A 10,791-nucleotide genomic window follows, 5' to 3' on the forward strand; every position below is an offset into this window, starting at 1 on the left:
GGTTTCCCAGAGTCCTGTCCAGCCCAGTCCTGAAAGGTTTGGGTATCTATCCTCTATCTCTGTGGGCAACCTATTCCAGTGTTTCAACACTCTCATTGTAAAAACTTACTGCTGGTATAAATCAACCCCTTTTCAGTTTAAAACTATTGTCCCTTGTCCTATTGCAACAGGTCCTGCTGAAAAGTTTGTCCCTGTCCTTCTTACAGAGCACTGTCTCCCTGGAGCCTTCTCTTTTCCAGGCTGAACAACTTTCTTAGCCTGTGTTCATAGGAGACTGACTTCATCCTCTAATAACCTTCAAGGTGCTCCTCTGGCCCTGCTTAAATAGGTCTGTGTTTTCCTTCCTGTGCTGGGCACCCCAGAGCTGGATGCAGTTCTCCAAGGAGGGTCTCACAAGAGCAGAGCAAAGGAGACAATCACCTCCCTTGCCCTGCTGGCCCTGCTGCTTTTGATGCAACCCAGGATACAATTGGCTTTCTGGCTGTGAGTGCACACTACTGGGTCATGGCCAGACTCCTGTCTACCACCACCCCCAAGTCCTTCTTGGCAGGGCTGCTCTCGAGCCATTTGTTCCCCAGCCTTAAGTCAGTCAGGCCTTGTCCTTGGTGAAGCCTTTCTGGCTGTCCTGAATCACCTCCCTGTTCTCCATGTGCTTTAGCACAGCTTGTAGGAGGATCTGCTCCATGGTGTTCTCAGGCTGTTAGGTCAGCAGTTCCTAGGGTCTTCCTTTTCACCCTTTTTAAAGATGTATGGGCCTTTTCCAGCTGTATGGACCTGACTGCCGTGACTTTTTGGACATCATGGAGAGTGGCTTGGCAACTACATCAGCTAATTCCCTCAAAACTTGGCAGGCATCTTGTTGGGTCCCATAGACTTCTGTATGGTCTAGTTCCTCAGGTTTCTCACAAACATGATCTTTTCTTATAGTGGGAATCACTTTTTTTCCCCTCAATCTCTTTTTTTCAATCCTGCTGTTCATCTGCTTGAGACATATGGAAGAGAGGTTTCCATTGAAGACTGAGGCAAAATTTGTTGAGTACCTCAGCCTTGTCCTCATCCCTTGTTACCAGCTTCACGGCCTTGCTTCTTTCTTTGCCCTCCTTTTCTGATTAACAAACCTGTAAAAGTCCTTGTTATTCTTTGAATCTTGCCAGGTTCAGTTCCAGCTGTGCCTTGGCCTTCCTCACTCCATGCCTACACAACCAAACCTCATCCCTATACTTCCCCAGGTTACCTGTCCTTGTTTCTACTGCCTGTTCATTTGCTTCTTGCCCTGCAGTTTGACCAGCAGGTCCCTACTCAGCCACACCAGTCTCTTGCCCTCCTTGCGTGATTTCTTGCTCCTGGGGATCAAGAGCTCTCACACTCTATGGAAAACATCCTTAAAGATCTGACAACTCTGTCCTGCTGGCTTGTTCCAGAGGGCAGTTTCCAGTAGGTCCTATTTTTGCCCCTAAAATTCAGGGTCCTGATTTTACTCTTTGCCTGACCCATATTCCTCAGGAATGTGAACACCACTCATGATCACTGCAGCCCAGGCTGCCTCCAGTCCCAGATTAGCTTGCTGCATTTGTGCCCATCAGGTCCAGCATTGTATCCCCTCTGGCAGGGCTGTCTATTTCCTGGCTCAAGAAGTTGCCCTCCATGCATTCCAGGATTCTCCTGCACTGCTTGCAGCTTGCTGTGCTACTTTCCCAGTAGGTGCTGGGGTGGTTGAAGTCCCCCAGCAGGACAAGAGTCTGTGAGTGTGATGCCTGCTGCAGCTGGAGCAGGAAGGCTTAATCAGCTGGCTCCCCTTCTTCAGTGGCTGCAGTGATACCAACCACAGGGTTCCCATCTCGATAGCCACACTCCAGTGATGGGATCTGTCCCACCAAGTTTCAGCAAGGGCAAGTAGCTTTCTAGCAGCACGGTGCCTTCCAGCTCCTGTTCGTTGTGTGCATTGGTGTAGGGGCCCTTCAGCTGGGCTGTCAGCTGGGTCACCTTCTTAGAGGGGCACCCCTTAATCCCTTTAAGGTATTTCACTGGTGTTTCCCTGATTGCTTCTATTATCCCAGGTGTTCCTGGCTCCCTGGATTTATGTTCTCCGATGTGGTTGACACCTGTAGAGCCACTTGTCTGAGGTCCCTCACCAGCACTCTGTCCCTTTAACCTTGGTGTGTCCTCCCACAGCTTGTCACAGGCAAGCCTGATATTATCCCTCTTCCCTGGCATGTCTAGTTTAAAGCTCTACCAATGAGCCCCACTGGCTCCTGAGCAAAGACCCTTCTCCTTGTGAGAAAAGTGAATCTCATCTGTTGGCAGCAACAGATGCTGGTGCTGTGTAAGCCATCCCATTGTCAAAGAAACCAAAATTCTGGCAGTGACACCAGCCACAGAGCCATGAATTAGACTGGATCCATCTGTTTCTTATTTCTTGTTTTTGCCAGCAACTGGAAGGATGGAGGAAAAAATGTGCTCCACATTCCCTTACCAATCAAGCCAAGGTGGTGAAGACTCTTTGGGTGATCCTTGGATTGGGATGTAGCGGCTTCACTGCCACCCACATGGAAGACCAGTAATAGAGCTATGCCATGGAGTTTCCTGGAGTTGTCCTGAACTTGAACCCCAGGGGGGCTTTCCTTAGAGGAGCAAATAGCCAGGATATTAGACCCTCTGTTCCCCTTAGAAAGGAATCACTTACAACTACAACCTATCTTTTCTTCCTCATGGAGATGGTTGTGATATCCTGTTTAGGCCTTTCTGACCCTGTCAACACCTCTGGTGTTGCTGGACCTTCATCCTCATCACATGTTGTCTGGCATTCCACCTCCAGAGCCTCAAACATAGTGTACAGAGGCACCTGGCAGAGTGAGGTGGTCAGGGAGGGATTTCATCTGCTGCCCAAGTGAGGACTTTACTTTTTATTCATTTACTCCTTTCTTAGGAGCTACTGTTTTCTGCCTGCTGGGGGAAGATAAAGGAGACCCTTGATCATATTTTTGGTGGTCGTTCCTGTCTCAGGGAGGCAGGTTATACCAGTCTGTCTCCTCAGTCTCCCTGATGATCCTTAACCATCCTTATTCCTCTCTTCAGCTGTGCCACCAGGCTGAGCAAATCATCCACCTGGCCACACAGGTGTTGTTTGTGTTGCTGTCCAATACCAGTGATGATGATGGAACTCACCTGAGAGTGTCCTGGAATCACCATGACTGGTCCTCTCCATGCTTCCACCCAGCTGGCAGCACCAGATAAAAAGGTAAGCAGGATGTTGGAAATTGTTAGTGATGGAATAAAGCAAACAAATGATAATTCTGCTTGAAGTGGGCCTTTGCAATGACTGGTGTATGGCAGAGCTTCAGGCGGAGTCAAGAGAAGCTGCAGAGTGAAGTGTTTGGCCTTTGCTGGTATAATTTTCAGAAGGTAGAGATAGTGAAAGGCATGGAAGAAGGGACTTTTGGTATTGCATCCAGGTCTTAGAGCTTAAAACCATCTTCAAGCACAGGTTACCAATCCAGCAATGACAAATGGCAGAACAATTAATGCTAAGGCAATAGGAACACAGGTAGTCAGCAGTTCTTGAGAAGCGCCCAGAGGGGTGTGTTGAATACTCATCCAGTTTTAGATGGTTCCACCTATGCTATTGGAGTGACTAATTTGTTTTTTCATGGGGAACATACAAGTTTTCTTTGGCTCAACTTGTTTACCTGTGAACCATTCTTACGTAACTACAGCTTTTTCAGGTTTCTGTGATGCAGCTGGTTTATTTCAGATGCAGATTCACATCCTTCATTGAGGCAAGGGCATTTTAACACTGCTCCCTGGTGTGGTTTCTAATAGCCCTGATGTAGGGGCTGATACGTAATATGGTCCTGAAAATTTGTCTTGCCTAGTAAAAGTACAGAATTGTATGAATAAGCATTGACTTGTAACTGGTGTCAGTACAATCATGGCAGTACTGGTGGTGTGAGTTTGACTTCATGGGTGCTTCTAGGCCATGAGGCTGGGTTCTTTAGGGCAGGACAGGCAGGGGAAGCTTGCAGAGGGATAAGTGTCCATGGTCTCTGCTGTAACTTGTTAGCCTGAAGGCTTCACCCACACTGGGAGACACCCAAGGACAATGGTAGCCCCTGTCCCTCACTGATGGTGCTCTGCTTGTGATGGCCTTGGCACAGGCTCTTCCTGGGTATGACTTCAGGGAGAGGGGAATAGCTTGGAGGAGGGATTATTGCCAACACTGGGTGAACAGGCTGCTGTATTTTGGGTGTGGGCCATGCTGCACCACAGGATGCGTCCTGACGTGTTTTATGCAGTTATGAATCGAGATCCTAGAGCCAAAGGTTGCTCCTAGGGACAGTGCTGAGCATTGGTTCATGTATTTTTAATGTATGGCATAAATGTACTCCTCACCTATATTTCAGCATAAATAAAACCCTGCTATTAAGGTTTTAAGTTACAAAGCTTTACCGCCTTCTTTGTGACTGGATCTATTTGCTGCCTCTGCATTTCCTGTGTCAGAACAGTGATCATTTTATCAAGTGCTTTGCTCTTGTGTCTGCTGGAAAAAACTCTTGCAGGGGAGGACACTGGTACCAAGAAATTGGTCGCTGTTTTGGGATTGTGACGGATGTGCAAAGATTTTGGTTAATTTTTGCTTTTCTTCTTAAAATGTGGGTTGAAATGTATTTTGGTGATGAGGATCCCATCTTGATGCACAGCCTGTTGCACACACATAAATCCATCAAGATTTGAGATGAGATAGAGTCACTGCAGGAAATCTCCAGAGCCCCTGCCTCCATCTGCTCTTGAGCCCTTAAAAACACCTTCAGTGGCTGGAAGTGATTCTGTTAACCTTGACCCTTACACTGCTTTTTCTAGGCAAATTTTCTCTTTCAACTTGGAATCAACAGGAAGCAAGAGAAACTTTTGTAACAGGCTCTCTTGGGATGCTGGGGGTCACCTGTGCTCCCTGGTTTCTTCTCTGATGCTAGAAAACTTTCCTGACTAATGCTGCCTGTATAGCATTCTGCTCCAAGGTCTCCATCTCTACTGACATCGCCAGGCAGGAATCAGATCCAGTACCCAAGGTTTTCTGTGCCAAAGGTGAGCTGTAAAGTGGAACCTCATGTTTGGCCATACAGTAGCTGGGCAACCACAGGTATTTACAAGGGTGTGGAAACTGGGTGTTGATTTACTGTGGTTCCCTACTGTTCTGGCTTAACCCCAGCCAAGCCCTGGCAGCTGCTCACTCATTCCCCCAGCAGTGAGATGAGGGAGAGGATTGGAAGGGTAAAAGCCAGAAGACTCATAGATTGATATAGAGCTTAATAGGGAAAGTAAAAGCCATGCACACAAGCAAAGCAAAGAATTAATTCATGGTTTCCCATGGGCAGGCAGGTGTTCAGCCATCTCCAGGAGAGCAAGAGATGTATCACGTGTAGCAGTGACTCAGGAAAACAAACACCATCACTCCAAAAATCCCCTCATTCTTCCTTTTCCCCCCCACTTTATCTACTGAGAATGATGTCATATGGTTTGGAATATCCCTTTGCTCAGTTGGGTCACCTGTCCTGGCTGTGGCTCCTCCCACCCTTCCCCACACACCCAGCTTCCTCACCAGTGTGGCATAGGAAAAACAGAAAAGGCCTTGGCTCTGTGCAAAGCCCTGCTCAGCAATAACAAAAACATCTCTATATTATCAACCTTGTGTACAGCACAGATCCAGAACACAGCCTCAGACCAGCCACTGGGAAAAGAATTACCTCTACCCCAGCCCAAACCAGCACACCTTTGTACAGAGAGGGCACTGCTGGTTGCTTTAGGGCATACATGGAGCTGCTCTCTCTATAATGCATTTGGTGATTACATTTTCTATCCCATACAGGCTAGTTTCTCCTGCAAATGACATCTGGACACAGATAATGCATACAGATGTTATGTGCAAGCCCAGCTTGGGATAATGAAGTCAGAGCTTTCTTGTTTCCATGTGTCAGATCACATCAGCATCACCCAGCATCATTCTACACCACACAGTGCCTGCACACATTGCCTGTCTGTAGTGTATGAAAACGAGATTCACAAGCTGAGAGCAAAATGAATCTGCAGAGTTAAGACAGTACTTATACACTTAGTGTGAGAATCTTGGTTCAGTCCTTGGCACCCAACCCAGCTGCAGGCATGTAATAAATCTGTTGGCCTGACAGCTTGATAGTTTCCTCAAGGTTTGCAGGCTTTTGAAGAAACAGGATGCCTTTTCCGTTCTCAGATGATGTCATCTAGGTTCTTCCATGCTTCCCAGGAATTTTCTGCAGTGTCAGACTTTGCTGTTTCCTTTCACCTGGCAGCTCCTGTATTTGTCACATACCATCTTTCTAACCAGATAAATTAACGCCTAGGACAGGGAGGCATTTCTCCTCTCAAGTTTCTGCATTGCCAGTCATCCCTGCTCAATGATGCTAAGACTCTTTTGATGCCCTGAAACAGCACTGTGGGGAGCTGCACGGCTTCAAAATATCCCTATGAACTGCTTTTAAGGAATGGCATACCTCTAGAAGGAAGTAATCTTGATTATTTATTATCTCAGTATTTGGTGAAGGTGCTTGTTTTCTAAATGCAAAATGGAGATGGACATGGCATTCAAAGAAGGACAAGGTATAAAAGACAAGCATGCAGAAATGAGATTGTATCTGCATTAGCCTAGTATGTAACATCAGCTTTCAAAGGCCTGTGTGATTTAGCCAGTGAGCTTGAGGTGTCACAATCTTTAATCCTGTGCAGATACCTCTGGGGCACATTGATTTTGACATCTAGGAGGGTGTTGATAGAGATTTTTGTATTAAAATTAACCCTACACCAGCCAAACACAGCACAATGGAGATGCAAGTTTTCCCAAGGCTCCTCTTTTCCTTAGGATGGCCTTTCACATTCCCAGTTAACATGCAAACTAAATAAAACAGGCATCCCAGTGCAGATTTTGAAGGCTGGGAGCCTTGTTTTCATGGATTTCTACTTAATTATTGACACATGATACTAATCATGAGTATAATTAATTGCTGTCTGCTAGAGTCACACCTATATAATAATTCTAAATATTATTTTTTCTAATTTCAGCTGAAGAGCCACAGGAATTAAAATTAAGCATCATAATTAAAATTGGCATTAATTACATTTTAACATCTGTGGCACACTATGTATTGGTCTGTTTGTACCTGCTTTGAGTGAAAGGGATTCCTTGCACTGGTGGTTTTAACCCAGATGAGGCATGAGATAAGGCAACTGCCAGGGTGGAAAGCTGGTTAACTCAGGCATGGTGGATACACACCAAAGCAGATTAGTTCAGTCAGGTTTTCATAAATCATTATCAGTTAAGACTGTGGGTGTAATACAGAAGAAATGCAGGGATATAATCCCTTCTGAGGAATCCTGTGATGATCTAGATCACAGGAAAGATTCCTGCTGATGTTTATGGGCTACTTCAGATGCAGAAACTACTTATTTTTCCATTTTTTTTTTTCTGGTCTGTCTGTGAACCTTAGTTTTCCTTAATAATAGCATTATTGATTTTTCTACTTGCTGAGTCCCAGCAATGTGATGTGCACTGCCAGTGAATGCTCCTTGCAGCTGTTCCTGCCAGGGCTCCATGTAACTATAAACAGGACTTAAAATTTGAAGCTTCATAGTAAATAATTGCATTAGTAACACAAGTCTTAATGCATTAAGAGTTTTTTGTATGTTTTAATTTAGCCATCTTCAGGAAACTGTACTACTGTGGGGATGAGATATTTGCAGTCATTTGGGGAAAGTTTAGAGCTTTCTAAAGGAAAAGCTTAAAAATGAATTGAAATAGAGTAAAAATAGAGTGACACCAACTCATGTTCTCCCACTGTTGCTCTTTGCTTCCTACCTTTTAAAGTAGAAATACATGTGGGTTAAACATTTAAGACTTCAGGTTGTTAATGCTGGGTGATACCTGACTTCCCACCTCACCAGTTTCTCCTTTCTCTCTATCTTTTTTTGGGGGGGAATTTTATTTGGGTTTTTTTGTTGTTTTTTTTTTTTTTTTCTGTCCTGTCTTACTGTGGTGCTCCCTTTCTTCTGCTCTACAGCTCCATTTGCTTATCTGGCTTCAAAGGTGAGTCATTAAGAGCAATCATTATGGGATTAACTAAAAGGCTTTCACTAGTGATCCAACAATGAACAAATGGTGATTAATTGATATCTGAATGAAAATCAAAGGGTAATCAAAGGGTGATTTGGTATGTATAGGATCTGGCTGAGATGGAATTAATTCTCTCCACAGCAGCCCTCACAGGGCTGTGCTCTGCATTGGTAGCTGAAAGGTGTTGATAACATCCCAGAGTTTTGGCTTCTGCTGAGCAGGGCTGGCACAGCCCCAGCAGTGCCTCTCCAACATTCCCTGCCCATCAAGGGGCTGGAGGTGGGCCAGATCCTGGGAGGGCACAAAGCCAGGACAGCTGACTCAGGTTCACCAGAGGAGTATTACACACTGCATGACATCAACTCAGATATAAAAACTATGAAAATGAGGAGGAAGAGAATGCATTTGTTTTTTACAATGTTTGCCTTCTATAGCAACTGCTCTGTTCCTGAGGCCCTGCTTCCAGGGAAGCAGCTGGTGGGTAGTGGAACATAATTTTATTTTTTCTTTTCTTTGCTTGTGTATGTGCAAACTTCTGCTTTTGCTTTGGTAAACTGACTTATCTCAAGCTATAGACCATTTTCCATCTCATTTTCTCTCCCTTTTCAGCTGAGGAAGGGAATGATAGAGAAGCTGGATGGGCACCTGGCCTCCAGCCAAAGTCAACTCCACCACAGGGCAGTAGCTGAATTTGTGACTTGATGATGACCTAAATGATGATTCACACAGTGATACACTGCTACTTCTTACACTTGTAACAACAGCTGGATAATGTCACTAGAATACAGTACAACTCTGGGCCAAAGGAAAGCCGTCACTTACCTTGCTGGGGATATCTGATGTTGGGTAAGGGATCTTGGTCTTGAGGAGTAACCTTGAGGGATATGCCTGCTCAAGCTGCATCAAGTCTCAAGCTGTGCCAGGGGAGGTTCAGGTCTTGGACATCAGCAGGAATTTCTTCAAAGAATGGGTGATGGATCATTGGAATGGGCTGCTCAGAGAGGTGGTGGAGTCACTATTCCTGAATGTGTTTAACTGGATGTGGAACTCAGTGACATGGTCTCGTTGACATGGTCATGTTCAGTCAAAGGCTGGACCCAGTAATCTTGGAGGTCTTCTCCAACCCTACAGATCCTGTGATCCTGTGCTCTAGGGGAGATCACTGTGCAATGGGCTGTACAGATTTTTATAAAGGGATTGACTCATAGCCTGCCCCACCTCTGGTGTACGTGCAGGAGTGCAGCCATTGCTGTGTTAATCGTGTCCACTCTCAGCTCAGCTGATGCTGTTCACATAGCCCAGGCTCCTCCATTCCTGGAAACGTGTAACCCAGCACAACTCCTCAGATCTGTACAGCAGGGCTGACCTCAGGGCTCTTGCCAGAGTTGCCTGAACCACTGTGCTGTTCATCCACCTGGAACACGCCTGGAGGGAGATGTGGAGGCCAGGAGGGCACTGCCTGCCAGGGGAAGCTGCTGTGTCTCAGATGGCATCAAAGCTCTTGTGTGGATGGGCAGGGAGCTGAGTGCTGGGCAAGCCCCTGCCTGCTGGAGAGGGAAGGGCTGCACTCCCAGCACAGCAGCTGGCACAGAATACAGGAGTTAAAATCCTTCCCCACCCTGAAAACCAGGTTACTGTGGCATGGGTTCACCTTTTGCAAAGGCTGATTTGGTAATAGGTGGAACAATAACATTCAGTGGTGCTGAACCCCACAGATCAGAAGTCAGACCTTCAACAGAGAAGGACCAGGTTGGGGAACGTATTTAAACAATGTGGGCATACAGGACTCCATGGGAGCTGCAGGGATGCATTCCTGGATTCGAGGAGAGCTGGCAGGTGACTCAGAGGCTACTCTCAATGGTGGTGGTGAGCCTGAGGCCTGAACATCACTCCTGTCTTCAGGAACAGCAAGGAGGAGGAGGATGAGGAAAGCTGTAGGACAGCCAGCCTCACCAGAAACCTTGGGAAGGTGATGAGACAAATAGACCTGGAAACCATTCCCAACCATACAAAGAACAAGAAGGTGCTTAGGAGTACTCAGCATGGATTTACTAAGGAAAACACAAACTTAATGCACTGGCTCAACTGTGAGTCCCAGGGGATCATGATCAGCACCCTAGAGGCCAGTTCCTAGTGGGGCACTCAGGGGTTGATACTTGGGCCAGTACTGTTCAATGTCTTTGCTAATGACCAGGGCAATGGGCCCCCAGCAGTTTGCAGGTGATACAAACCCACAAAGAGCAGCTAAAGAGCAGAGGGTTGTGCTGCCATTCAGGGGGACTGGACAGGCTGGAGAAGTGGTCAGCAACTGCTAGAAAACAACGAGGCAGAAAAGTATTTCATGAGGAAAAGTTGTTTCCCCCTGGCTTTCCCTGGAATCCTGGCAAAAATCAGTTCACTACTGCAGTGGTGACCATCAGCCTTCTGGGCTGCATCAGATAGAGCTGCTGGCACATCTACCAGCAGGTGGAGATGACCCTTCTGTTGGCTCAGCCCTGGCAAGAGACATCTGGGTGCTGAGTTCAGTGCTGGACTCCCCAGTACGACAGACAAGGACACCCTGAAGGGCCATGGAAATGAATAAAAGCTTGGAGCACCTGTCATATGAGGAAAGGCTGAGAGAGCTGGGACTGCTCAGCCTGGAGAAGAGAAAG

Source organism: Catharus ustulatus, chromosome 1 (genome assembly GCF_009819885.2).
Source record: "Catharus ustulatus isolate bCatUst1 chromosome 1, bCatUst1.pri.v2, whole genome shotgun sequence".
Lineage (NCBI taxonomy): Eukaryota > Metazoa > Chordata > Aves > Passeriformes > Turdidae > Catharus > Catharus ustulatus.